At 38.6% G+C, this 14735-nt stretch overlaps 1 long non-coding RNA gene and 1 pseudogene across 1 annotated transcript; one reads left to right on the top strand and one right to left on the bottom strand.

The window, feature by feature from the left end:
• Positions 1 to 4371: 4371 nt before the first annotated feature.
• LOC113332313 lies at positions 4372 to 8278 on the bottom strand (annotated as a pseudogene).
• Positions 8279 to 8709: 431 nt separating this feature from the next.
• Positions 8710 to 11294, top strand: LOC113332369. The gene is made up of 4 exons (XR_003351461.1): positions 8710 to 9068; positions 9681 to 9769; positions 10353 to 10572; positions 11119 to 11294. It is a non-coding gene; the product is annotated as an uncharacterized LOC113332369 (long non-coding RNA).
• The last annotated feature ends 3441 nt before the right edge of the window (positions 11295 to 14735 follow it).

Raw genomic sequence — 14735 nt, 5'->3', positions numbered from 1 at the left:
TCAAACACCACATCACGAACAACATCATGTCGAAACTTGCTCCTAATATCCTTAGCACAGTGAAGCGCATGGTCTCCAAAGATGTCCATGGGCCGGTTGCAGCTTGAGCATAGACCATTCTCAGCAAACAAAGGGATACCAAGTCTATAACACAGCTCGGAACTGTCTAGGGCCGAGGCACTGGTTAAGCCCGCTAATAAGTACGCCAATAAATAATCTTGAGCATGTTTGACACGGTTACACTGCCACAAAATGGAATCTCTTGCAGACATATGAAATTGGTCTGGGATTTGCTTCTTGATTGCATCAAAATAAGTGACTGCCAGGTTGTGCATGGAAGGGGGGGTAGTATCATCAACACAATAAGAAGAAGGTAATCCGCATACCTGGATGAAGTTCTGAAGAGACAATTGATGAGAAGGGCTTGTGTTTGCTGAGAATAAGTTACCAAGGATCATCTTCTGGACTGAAGTTGTCTGACTCTGAGAAGCGAGGTAACAATAGACACGAGTATCGGCCATGGTATAAATGCCAAGACCACCGTCTTTGATGGGAAAAGTAGCTAATCTCTACTGTAGAGGACCAAAACCAGCACCATCCCCAGTAATGAGTAAACGTAAGTACTTAAGTAAATGGTCATCAAAAAGATCAGTGGCTGGCTGCAAGGCTGCTGGATTGGTAGTGCGCATTGCAAAGTATAAACGAGACACGTCAGTGCAATTGCGAAGTAATAGCATCTCACTTTGTGGGTCTTTGAGGTTTTTGATTGCCGTCATCAGTTGAACAGTCTTATTCACCCTAGTCAACATCATGTCGCTAATGAAGTTCAAATCTAAACTCACCGGCCCACCCAAAAGCTTAACACCATTAGAGGGTCTACCAATATAAGGGGAGAAACACAATCAGTCATGCTTCTAGGATCAATAGAAGGCCAAAAGACTTATGTTTTCTTCACATTAAGATACAAACCCCTACTTGGTCCTTCGGTTTGTATTATGTTCAAGGCCTTGGCCACCTCCAAAGTATCACCAATAATAGTACCATCATCAAGGTACCAAGCGTGTAAGTCAAGAGTGCGCGAGAAGCAATGGACTTCACTAGAGGCTGAAGTGTCAATGCAAACAACAAGGGACCGAGGGGGTCACCTTGTTGAACTCCAAGTGCAGACGACAAAATATGTTGGTCATAATAAAGCTTAGCAGGACGCAAGTAACAAAATTATACCCAGCGAGAAATACCTGGACAATGTAAGCGAACCTCCTTGATGAGCTGAGATCTGCTCACCATGTTAAAAGCATTGGAAAAGTCGATAAGCAACATTGACATTTTATCAGAATGCCCCTTCATATCCAGTAAACAATTTACAGCGTGTAAAATACCCTCCCCACCAACAGGCACACCGACTCCAAACTGGTAATCACTTAGGTAAGAAGTCATGTCCTTACCGACCGAGAAGGCAGCTACTTTGGAGACCATTCTTCGCCAAACCGTACCCACAGCAATAGTTCGGATACCACCTCCAGGTTTAAGTAAAGGAGTTAGGCGCGCACTGGCAATGAACTCACCTAGAATCTCAGGACATCTACCATCCAACCAAAGGTTGACAACCCCTGTTATCGAAGCAAGCAAATTATCTGCCACTGCTGCCGCAGTTCCACTCATTACATCAACCATTTATTGGGCCTGAAGACCATCACGCCCACATGAAGTACCCTTTGGGAAGCTTTTGATGGCTCCCAACATAGCACGAGAATCTACAGTAATAGGGTCGACCAAGATGTCATCAACGGGAATGGCAGGTGGAGGCGCAGGCGGATGTTTATCTTGCAAGTCGAGATAAGTTTGCTCACAGCGAGGAGCTAACCCAGAAGAGGAAAGCACCCGTATAGCAGCTGCAAAGTGACCACATTCTATCTTTCTCCGGCAGGCCATCACATTGGTAGCTCCCTGTTTCTTGTCTATCTCCAAGTCCGTCTTCCCAGAACCAACATGAACAGGCTGTTGTAGTAATTTATGGGACAAGGCATAGCATCCACCGGACTCTTTTCAAACTGCCAGTGCATGGTTGATGGCAGCAACCTGCAGCCTCTTCCTATTTCCTGATTTTGCTTCGGCAGAACTCTTTGGACGGAATAGAGACAATGTACAGATTGGAAGGAGCAGCAACTGAATCCATGCCGAAAGATTGCCGGGCTGACGATGATTCTATCGAGGCAAGACTTCAGTTCACGCGAGAAAGCAAACCTGCACTTATGCGGATACTTGAAACAGTGGTAAACTGCCTTTGCAACATAGAATTTAGAAGATCCGTGGAAAGGACTGCAACGTTACTACTGCACTGCTGAGGACCGGTTACTTCAGTGTCGATGAGCACAACCTCAGTTGAAGGACCCAAACAAGTATCACTTACCTCGGCTGGTTTAACAAACCCATGGAGGAGAAATTCAGCTTCATCAGCGTCGTTGAGAGGGCCAGCGATCACTTCACCATGCACAGTTCCATCCCTGCCTTTGCACGGCATCTTCCAAGCGTGTAATTGCATACACTTACAGCACATCCACATACGAAGACAAGTGAGAGTTTTCTCCCACGCACGATATACATTCAGGTTATTGGAGATCAAATCTCTGCAAAATGATTTGCTGTCTTCAGAAGATAGATGCATGTCCAATAAGTGTTTCGCAAATGATCCCTTGGCATACCCTCTGCCATTTACGCCATCTCCACAACTATGGTAGGTCTTGAAAGGGCAATGGCAGAACCCCTACCTTGTTGTGTCCGTGCTTGATGAAGAGCCAGCACACGATGGAGTTGCAGGAGTCCGAGGGGTCTAGGAGCCCTGGACATAGTGATATCGAAGAAAAGAAATAAACCCTAAAAAGGAAAAAGGAACTAAAACCCTAGGCAAAAACAGAAAATAATGCTCAAATAATGAAAAAGAAGAAGAGGAAAATCAAGGCAGGAAAGCAAATCGAAATAAAAACCAACAGAAGCTCCTAGATCGATCATGGTAATCCTGGAAATCAAGCCCGGGTTTCAGACGCCGGGGAAAAATCTCCGGAGAAACCATGAGAGAGAAGCCCGGGTCGTATTAAAATAGCCCTGAACCTGAACCCCCACCACCACCACTAACTTTTTTGTTCTTATTGATCAAAAAAATAAAAAAATAAATAAAAAACTTTTGTGTTCTTTTGAACAAGAAGATTTAACTGGCAACAGTAGGGGATTTTTCTTTTTTTGGTGAAGATTTTCATCCAATGCCAGCTGACAATTCAGTTCAACTATCTAACAGTTGTTGCTCAAAAAGGCGTCTGGCCTGTAAAACATTCACTGAATGATTAGAGTGCTTCATCAATCTCATCTTCTATTTCGTAAGTTTAATAATCTTAAGTAATTTCTGTAATGTTAGTAAATGACTTCTCCCGTTTGTAGTCAATTATGATGACTACTTAACGAATTCATCATCATCCAGTACCACTTAAACACTGCAGAGTTGGATGAGATCAAATAAAGTTAGGTATGACAGACACTGCCGATTTCCACAGGAAATGCAGCCGATAAGAGCAGTGCAGGAGTTGAAAATATCGCGCCTGTGATGCATATGTGCCTAGGGGATACTAAGCAATGTCATAAACACTTCAAGAGTGAACGGCACAAGTATAATCTGAAGCTAAAGACAACGCAACCCTATCTGCTAAACGCCGACAAATGGTTGGAAGATAAGGCATGAAAGAGCATACAGTCTAAGATCTGCTCTTTTTTTGCTGAAAAATTGTAAGTTGACTAGTTTATTATCTCTTAGTAAATCTGATCCCACCAACAAGAATGTCCATATACATCCACGTATGCAGCCGGGAGATATTATTTATGACAAATTGACTGCTGAGATGAGGAAAAAGTTGAAAAAATCTTTCACCTTCGAAACTGTTGAAGGAGAACTGTGTGTGAAAGCAAGCAAATGGAGTGATCAGCTTAATTAACGAACTCATGCCTACATTTTGAGTTTATGTTTTCATATAGCTGAGTTTGATTATAATTTATCGACAAAGAATACATCATGATGTTAATTTGGACGGGTTGTATTGCTTGGCTATACAGTTTGTGGATCTTGTATCACTATTAAAGTTTTAAAAAGGCAACAAACAATAGAAGAAGTTTGAAAATTTAGGGATGAATTGTAAAGTCCAAACCATTCTATAAACTGCTAATTTTCATAAAAAGTATTACTTGTAAACAAATATAATCAAACTAATAGATAATCAATGTTCAAGGCGAAGACTCTGCTTCACTTCACTAACCTATTCTTACTACCATTCAAATTTAAAGATAAAGCCAATATAAAGCTCATTGATCATCCAAAGTATTATTAACCTACTTACTTAAAAACTGGCACCCTATAACCTCAATACCAGGTTCAGTTGGGCAAGTAGCCAAGGGACAGTGATCAAGGTCGGTTCGCGTTCCAGTTCCCCACCACTTTACATTCACATTCCGATTTTGTAGTGCGAAGAAAATTAGCACGCCCATGAAGGCTGTCCCCGTATCCAATGCTGCCGACAAAACGTAGTTGTATTTCTGCCACCATCCTTTCTTGCACTTGAACACAAAGTAGTTGAATACCATCCCTGTGATTAGCCAACAAGCAATGTTTGTTGGGGTTGCTGGAGGCATGCCAGCGAATCCATAACATATCAACGGTACATTTATCAATGAAATCCATTTCTTCTCAGGAAAGATTTTGCTCATCACCCAAATTGGTACTGGCAAAACAGCTCCAACGAGGTATAACCACACTAAGTTTCGATACATTCCACCTGGTCCGAATAATCTCTCTGGTCCAATTAGACCCCATATAACAGAAGCATTGAAGGTGGTTTTGTATTTTGGACAAGTCCATGGACCATCTGGATGCAGACCATCAACATCACATATGTTTTCGATATTCTCAAGCATCCACCATGCAACTCCCAGGTTCACAATACCGGCTATAATTGTTCCAGCAAGCTTCATCATATAAAGACATCTTTAGTTAGTAAAGCTTTTACATTATGCACACACTATAACATTGCCTTATTTCTGATATGCTTGAAGTTTCATACCTGTGCGGTGTACATACACTTAGGTGGAATTTTCATGTAGTGACCAAGTTTTAGATCGGATAAAAACGAGAGTGCATGAACAGTACTAATACGTCCATATATTTTGAAAAGAAGACTTGCAATGGGTTTTTGTTTTAGGATATAGCCAAACATAAATTGTGCTATTATGTCATATCCCGGTTGCTGCAACATAACCACAAAAACATCCAATAGTTAGTGCAAGATCTGATTTTACTGATGTCTTATTTTTTGTACTGAAAATCAATGGAAAGAGGGAAAATCTAAAAGAGATTGAATGTGAATACTTGGTTGGTGGTTGCTGGATCTGAGTCATCTGGATCTGAGTGAAATCACCTGACTCATCTGGATCTGACTCGATATGTTTGTTTTGAGTCAGATCTGACTCATCTGACTCAAAAAAATGTGAGTCAGTGGTTTGGTCCCGTGAGTCAGGGGTATTTTGTTACCTGACTCAAATGGGTCCGAGTCAGGGGTTATGTCTGAGTCATAGGTCGAGTCAGATCTGACTCAAAATACAAAACAAACGATCTGACTGCTGACTCGGCCCGAGTCAGAGGTTGACTCAGATCCAGACGCAGAGTCAGCTGCAAACAAACAAGATGTTAGGTGAAATTTTCATGTAGTGACCAAGTTTTAGATCAGATAAAAACGAGAGTGCATGAACAGTACTAATACGGCCATATATTTTGAAAAGAAGGCTAGCAATGGGTTGTCCTTTTAGGATATAGCCAAACATAAATTGTGCTATTATGTCGTATCCGGGTTGCTGCAACATAACCACAAAAACATCCAATAGTTAGTGCAAGATTTGGTTTTACTGATGTCTTATTTTTTATACCGGAAATCAATGGAAAAAAGGGAAGATTTTAAAGAGAAGGGAAGTGAATACTTGGTTGGTAGTTGCTTGAATGACTCCAATGGGTAAGGTAACAACAAATGCCAATACGAATGCGAAAATCATCCCCCACCAAGAAAGCTGAATATCTATTGGCCAAATGAAAGACATTAAGAGAGACAAACCAATGCTTCCTCCCAAGAGAATGAGATACCACCACTGAGGGACTTCTTCGTAAGCCTTCATTAGTTTTGCATGTATGTCCAGTCTCACATTCACATTTTTCCATGCTGATGTGTCTGTTTCCAAATGGCACTGCAAGATTGGAAATCAGTCGAGATAAAATACCAACAATATATTAGAATCAGCCAAAAGTATCAGCCAATTTCAGTTCACAAGATACAAAAGTATTAAAAAGAAACTACGTAGAATCAGCCAATTTCAGTTCACAAGATACAAATACAAGTGCAAAAACAAAAATCTAGTAATTTTTTATATTCTTTTGGCTTAGTAATTGTTAAAACATTGAAAGCAATGAATCATCTTAGCGATTACTCCTAGTCCTGAGTACATTTGAAACTCTAAGAAGCTCAGAAACCAGCTTAGTCTTTACAACTGACAGATTAGCTTTCTTATGCGAATACCAGAATTGTACAAGATACAAATACCAGAATTGTACAACACAACGACAGATTAGCTTATTTATGCAAAGAACCCATGAAACGAAACAATAAATTTGATAGAGAAGCATCAAATTATTTGAAAACATAGGAAATCACGAAACAGTAGATTAGCTTCTTTGGGCAAAAAACCCATGAACTACGTAAAATATATATATACCTGCCATGAAAGAGCGCAACATGAACGATAGTAGCTGAAAATCTTGCAAATCCGGACCCAATTGAAAGAGCGAATAACGGGCCGAGATATAATTTGCCATAATTTTCATAAGCCGCAACATTGAGTTCATATTGTGGATTCAGGATCTTGTGGGTATCATATATTTGACCAGTAGAAGTGAAAAGTTTATTTGAAAACATAGGGAACTTTCTGTAATCAAATGTATTATATTTCCAATAACAGATAGGAATGATTATGTAAACGAACATAATGAATCCAACTGCAATATTAAGAATTGAAACCCATGGTGTAATAAGTGGACTTCCATGGTAAGATGAAATTCCTGCCCAATCAAGAGTGAAAGCACCTATACCAAGTCCATTTTGACCAGATCCAATCTGATGAGCAGTAATGCTATGGGGCCATACCCGACACACCCAGGAAAAGAAACTCAAGGTTTTGAAAAGATAACCAGGTAATGCGTAGTAAAAGAAACTTGCCGCCATGAAAATGAAGAAGAATTTCATTCTTGTTAGGCCCCTGGAATTTGGATCCTTCTCATGAAGAGCTATGTGAATTAGTAATAATTATAATTAGTAACTTTTAACTGTGATCAAATATTTAGAATTATATGAGCAAAAAAGAACAGATCTGCAAATCAAACATGAATTTCTTATAAAGCGTCTCATATTTGAAGCGGGAACCGAGTACCTGAATAAAGAAACCTGAGAAAGGTTTGATGGCCACCACATTTCAGCTGGATCTACCATATACCTCTTCAACAACCCTGCCCATCCATACCCCAATATCTGCAGCAAAGTACAATTATTGCATTTAAGCTAGTTAAATACAATAATATCCCAAAACCAAAAGAAGATTAAGACAACATGCACCAAATTTAAACGGAAAGAAAAAAAAATATTGTCCCAAGAAAATAAGACAAGGAATGAAAATACCTGAGTAGTCAAGACAATAAGAAGAGCACAAAGGAAGCTCATGTTTTGTTTATAAAAAGCTTTCATCAGAGTAGCACCAATAGAATAAGCATTACCACCACCACTTGAAACACCACAATTTGCAAAGATGGTGATAATAACATGTTCTTTCATGTTAAAAGGTCCTGGATTTAAACTATTTTTTTTCTTAAAATTGATATATTCCTTTTTGGAAGTACGCTAGCCATGAATCTACCAATTGGTAGGACTAGGATTTGCATTAAGATTGCAGATATTACTAAAGGGTGAGTTCTATAGGTGAAGAATGTATTTAGAAAAATCAGTATGGTACAAGAAAGTGTACCAAGAACCCATACCCTAAATGTCATTACTGGTAAAGAAGGGTCATCTGTTTCAGGAACAACTAGTTGAACTTCTTCAATAGGTGAATGATCTACAATTGTTTCTTCTGCTTCTACTATTGGTGAGTGATCTACAATTGTTTCTTGGTTAACTGATGTTTCTTGAATCTCGTGTGATGACTCCATAGTGCGTATAACAACAGTAGATTTTGCCTTCTGAGATCTAGTAGTAGCGATAAAAAATGAGGAGATCTGTGAAATTTGAAGAAAAAAAATGAGGAGACCTGTTAAAGTTGCTGCCTATGTTGATTGTTTAGGTTAGTGTTTGGACACAAGTCATTTAGACTGCTTCTTATATATCCCCTGTTATGTTTTAGGGTTAGGGTTTGGACAGAATGAGGAAATCACTTGGATATAAGGTTCACGTCTCCTATTCTATTTCTGACCGTAATTGCTGACCCGGGTTTTCTGTAAACAAGTCAGGCCCATATAAAACTTCCAAGCCCGGTTCGGTCCTTGATCTTTTGCCACACAAAATTCTTCGTCGCATCCTCTCAGTTTCTCCATCATATCCTCTCAGTTAGAGGAGTTGAGCTGCCATTCCAAAACCCTAAATTTTCAAATTTCTTCATCAATGTTTCGTTCTCTATCAGGTGTCGAGATAAAGATTCTCCATGCTCACATGACAAAACCCATTTCTTCTTCTTCATTTGTAGATTCTTACGCCTTCCACTGATCCTTTCATATGATGATACTTATAAAATCCTTAAATCAAAACTGGATAATTTCAATTTCATCAAAAACATTGTTGTTAGTGACAGATACTTCTTCCTTCAGAACTAATTGAGAAATATTGAAGTTTGGGTTTAAGGTTTTAAGCCAATCAAGGTGCCCTTCAATCAAGGGCTTTTTGTACCAGAGAATAAGGGTATGGGTTTTGATCCTGACAAACACTGCATTTCTTAGTGCTATTCAGGTATTCACATCATTCACTAAATTTAGAAAAAATTCAATATGCATTTATGTGATATCCTATCTGTATGATAAGGCAATCTGAGAAGAAGAAGATATTGGGGAGTATGGATCACCTTGTGAATCAAATGGGTGTTAGTTTTTTGCTTACTACCAGATGCCCAGTGATTTTGAATGGGGTAGTTGTTACTAGCAACTCTTTGTTAATCTAGAATTTCAGTTGTAGAAAAGCACAAGCTGGCAGTTTAGGAAAGGGAAATTTGTGGTTTGTAAATTTATGAGATTATGTAGAGTCCAGTGGAGCTCTCTATCAAAATGAGAATTAGGTACTTGTTCGAATATGTACAATTTAATTCTTGTAACGCTCTTAAGCTTCTTACATTTGCTTATGGTCAAAATTTTGATGAATATCTTAACGGTGTGTAAGGTTTTGATTGCTAACGAATCCATGTATTTAGAAAGGGCTATATTAAGTGAAGCATTTCCGAACAGAGTTCTAATTATAGATTTACCATGGTAATTTGTACATTTATTTTAATCTCTCTGAAAGAATGAGAGTATTGTGATAACAATTGGATTATTCCTGATGAAATGTTATTCTTTTTGTCTCCTTCAGGTTAAAGAACTCCCACAATAAATTGTTGGTTGATGTGGATGTATCGGCTCAAATAATTGAAGATTTCTCAAAAAAATATCTCTGGAAAGGTATTTTCCTCTTTAACCTTCCTCCATGCTTGTCCGCATTTCACAACACTCTCCGAGCACCCATAAATTTTGCACACAGCCACACCTCTCATTCTCATGAGAATCATGATTCTCCAGCATCACCCCTAAGTGCAATTCACTGACCTCTCGAAAACAACCTGCTAAATTTTGCGCCCCATAGGGGTTCTGGTTTGTTTTAGTTTGGATTTTTTCAATAAAGGGGGAATTAAATTAAAGAGAATAAATATGTGGGCAGCATCGTGCTTGCCTGGATTCATGCTGTGCAGCGTGTGCACTGGCAGATTGCAGAACAGTTGTATCAGTACAATTTATGCTCGGGTTGCTTATTGTGGTTTTTTTTGCTTTCTCTCTTATTGTTTCATGGGTCCTCAGAGAAGTTGCTGCTCATGGGGAAAACCCCATGTTTTATTTAACTCTATGATTATTGGGTTTCTTGAAGGAATTGTGTGACTTATTATTATAGCCTTGATGTTGTATGTGAAATTGTGATTAGCTTTGAAATTTCTGTAATTTGGGGTACACCATCATTGTTGGTTATTTTTTTGTTTTGTTTTGTTTTAAGGATTGATCATTTCACCAGGCTCCAAAAAGGGAGGGAGTAGTTTGAAACTGATGTTGTGCTGCGTGAGTTTGGGAATTTTTTTATTTTTCGTCATTGCCATTATAAAGATTGGTTTCAAGGACCAGAAGGACCTCCCTGGAGACAGACAGTTTGCACCATGGCGGCGATGGATGGTGAAGGCTGTTACTTGGTGCTTTATGATGGATAGTCAACTTTTATGGTGAGCAACTTCCATATCTAATTTGTATTACATTGCACAAACATTTTTTTCTTTGTAGAATCTTTCACCGACCATCCTCTTGACCAATTGTTTATTGCATAGATATTTATAAATGAATGCATGTTCTGTGTATATGAATGTCACATCGAGGTATACTAGCATCTAGATCAAGTTCTCTTAGATCAATCATACACTACACTGCATCTTGTCTCCCTCCCTGTATCATAATTACATTGTTCATTTTGTCCTGTTCCGAAAGTTAAGTTCCACCACGTTAGAGTGAAGGTTGGTTCTCACATGGACGTTTAACCCCTTTAGAAACGACTCTCCATGAAACTCCTTTCCTACCCAGTTATGATTTTTGGTAGTTGGAGTAATTAAGAGTTGTGTTAGTTTCCACCTATGTTATTGTCTTCTCTTATTTGTTCCTTTTGTGATGTTATACAATGGTGCTTTTCAGCAATTCATCCATTGAAATTCGCTTATTTATAGATGTCTTTGATAGTTTACAACATAATGAAAATGACTACTCCTACAACATTTCAGTTTCCCTGAATGTTGTCTCTTGATAGCTGCGAATTTGGCCACTAAATCGTGGGAAGTTTTGGATGGATATGGCTGCTGCAAGAAGAGGAGGAACTGCTACTACTTCCTGAATGTTGTCTCCGTGGGAAAATCCCAACATAGCACAGAGAGGAGTGAGAGAGATTGAAACACTCAAAACAAATTGGAACTACATTTTGATTAAAATATTTCTACTGCATATTTTCATTAACATTGATGGTGCCTTTTACAGGCTTACAAATGGCTAAGCATTTCCTCACCACACTAACAGGCGCAACTTCATGGTTCCCTAATTACTAGGACACTAACTACATGCAATATTAAAACGTGGTCATTCATGTAACCACAACTCCTAACTTGTAGGTAGGATCTAAAACTTATTCACCATATCCTGAATACAAGGATTAACTATACAGTTAACTAACAATCATATTCTTAATTCACTAAAGTCGTGTTTGGATTATATATCCAACAGTCTTGATGGCTGAGAATTTGGCCACTAAATCATCATACTGGGGTAGGTTTGGATGGACATAGCTGCTGCAAGAAGAGGAAGAACCGGTGCTGTCACGCTGCTGAGATTGAAAGTTGTCCCCCATTTCCTCCTCAAATTGAAGTTCCTCTGCTCGGCATTGTCGAATAAAATAAATAACTCGTTTGTTTCTTTCTTGGATTATGCCGACACCTAATATCAGTTTGTAAAGGAGGATCCATTTCAAGGCAATTTTTTCAAGCTATTTCTGAAAGCTTTTGAATTAACCGAGATTTAACCTGTTTCCATATTGGTCCCCAAACTACTTAGCTTTGGCAACTCAGGCAGATCACCACCACATTTTGCAGAAGCATATATCAAACTTGTTGCTGCTTCATTGATGTCACTGGGGAAATCCCTGTTTTACCAAATGTATCAAAATGGATTCATAGAAATGGTCAAGTAGTTCATAATGCGCTCTTGACCATTCTTAGGAAGCTGAAGAATGACTTCCTCTAGTTCAATAAGTTTATTCGGCGTTGAAGCTGTTTTATTTGTCAGTTCCCTGCAATGAGAAGCTTTTCTCCATCCAATAATTATTTATCAGTTTCTTGCAATATTGAGAAGCTTTTCTCCATCCAATAAAGAAAATGTTAAATGTGTTCATGTTTCTTATAGAAAAGGTATACAAAAAGAAAGAACTTTTTTGCTGAGAATTATGATGCCCTGGCTCTGGGTACACAATTCTAGAGAAGAGTAACTTCTTGAAGCACTTGCTAATTAAAAAGGTTTGAAAAACACCCGTTTTTTCCCTAATAAGTAGGGAAATCCGCATTCAGGAAAGTGATAAAACGGATATATGGGCCGAAACAAGGTCTGAAACATAAAAAAAAAAACCGGTATTTTCTCAAACATATCTGACCGTTGGATCTTCTTTATACCCTAAAACTAAAAGTATAAGTTACCCTATCTTTCTTCAGCCGTCAGGAGACTTGAGACATTTTATAGTTCAGACTCAAATTTTCCTTCAAAAACTCAGATAATGGATTCTTGTAAAATTTCGTTATCCCTCTCACAACTCAAGTTTGAAGTTTTTCGATCTTGGATGCCGAGATCCTCGTGACACCGGTAATCCAGGGCCAGAGAGGAATTGGAGCTGTTTACTATCATTTTCAGACTTGGGAAAATTTGACATTGGTACGTAAGTTATTTTGCCGTTTAATATGGTATGATAGTGTATTCGTGGTGGGTAGACATTCTACTTGGCTTTGCATGATCTTTGTACCACCTGGTTAACTACTGATATTTTTGATTTGATCTGAAAGCCCGAGCATACTAATGTTGGACTTATATGTTTAGTTACTGGATATATGAAACTGGCCGTGAATGCAGCCAATAGATTTTTGATTAAACCCATGAGCTTATCGGAAGCTTCCATATGGTCCTGACATCTCATGTGTACCCTCTTATGAGGAGACCACATGTCTTTATTATACACAATTTGAGGATTTCAGAAATTTGGATCTTATGGATTTATGGAATTCCCTAATGAAACACATTGGAACATTGAAATTTTAGATGGTTTGGCTCGTATTATATGAACACTGAAGTTCTTCTAGCTACACATGATCTTGATTTGTCTCCAACGGCAGAATTTGGAGTTCTTCTCAGAATTGATTTTAGACTACTGTATTTGACGACTTTGTTGTGCAGAGATGCTGCTAAGTAGTTCAGGCGTTTATATTTTGGATCGACATGAGTTGTCAGCCAACTTCCAAGGTTATAATTAACTTCGGATTATCTGTGGCAATGCTTAGGGATGTTAGTGAAGGATGATTTAGATGTTTATTCTAGTAAGTTTATCCGAGTGTCTTGGAATGGATTGTTATGTGATAGTTATGTGCTTGCTTCAATGAGTTCATTAATCCCGAATGATCTGTTGTCCTTGCACATGTTTTATCCTGCTCGCATTAATCCAGAATTTTGCATTAATTCATTTTATAGTTACACAAATTGCTGTGCACAGCAATGTTACGTTACTTATTCAAGAATGTACATGAATTAGCTAGTGGTAGTTTATTTGCTATGTCTCAGAATGTTATCCAAGAGTGTAATCAGTTGAGAAACAACTTTTGATGTTTAACATTTGAACCAAAAAGCTGCTGCACTTGTAAATTTTTACATCCATTTTATATTTAAGGCCATTTTAAGGCCAGCTTCCGTATGTGGAAGACCTGGCTACTAAATCGTTGACTTGATCTGTAATCTCAGCTCGAGAATTTTCAGTTATTTGGCGTAGTGGGCATAACCTGTTGCCGTTAGAGTTGAATGTGACGACAGATAAACGATTAGTACGGCTAAGTTTCTGGACCAAGAATTGCATGGCAGGTTTCATTTTTACTAATTTAGTTCCGCTCATGCTTCCACTGATATCCAAGGTTGTCACAAGATCCACGCTCATCCTCGAGCTCCAGCAATACCTCAAATGGGCTCTCTTCCATCGGAGCCTCCTGCTTGTTAATAATTTTCGCCTCCGTTTTTCCACCATCTGGTTCAAGATCTGCTTCTTCCTCATCTGTTTTAAGCCATGTTTCATCTAGTAGTATCTTTAGAATTGCAATTCAGAATATAATTCAGAAATTTTGTAGGAAAACAAAATAAAGCTATAAATTTACACAAAACTGTTAATTATTACCTTGGGAATCAATCTCTAGAATGGGCTCATCACCGTCGTATATCTGGTTATTCATTTCCGTGAATGAATTGATTCTTGTATCGTTGTTTTTTTCTTGTGTGGTTTTGATAAAAAGAAGAGTGTTGATGTTATCTCAGTTTTTGGAACTTCCCATTTATAGACAGATTGAGAGCACAAACCAGAAAACACTTGGTTTATTTTACTCCATTGGAGTAACATGCCTGCCGGTGAAATTTTAAAACCATAGAAAGTAACGCTAGACAGAGCATAAGTCTAGTTTAGTTTAGACCACAATGAAGTTGTCCAAACCCCATACCTGACAGCACAAGGCTGAGCAGAGATCAGATTTCAACTTCCGACTTTGTGCGAATCCAAAAGAAACCCATTTCATCAACTAAAAGAAAGTCTACTAACGAACCCATTTGACAGAGT

Source organism: Papaver somniferum, unplaced genomic scaffold (genome assembly GCF_003573695.1).
Source record: "Papaver somniferum cultivar HN1 unplaced genomic scaffold, ASM357369v1 unplaced-scaffold_131, whole genome shotgun sequence".
Lineage (NCBI taxonomy): Eukaryota > Viridiplantae > Streptophyta > Magnoliopsida > Ranunculales > Papaveraceae > Papaver > Papaver somniferum.
Note: the sequence above shows the minus strand (reverse complement) of the source record. Positions and strands in the feature narration are given on the sequence as shown.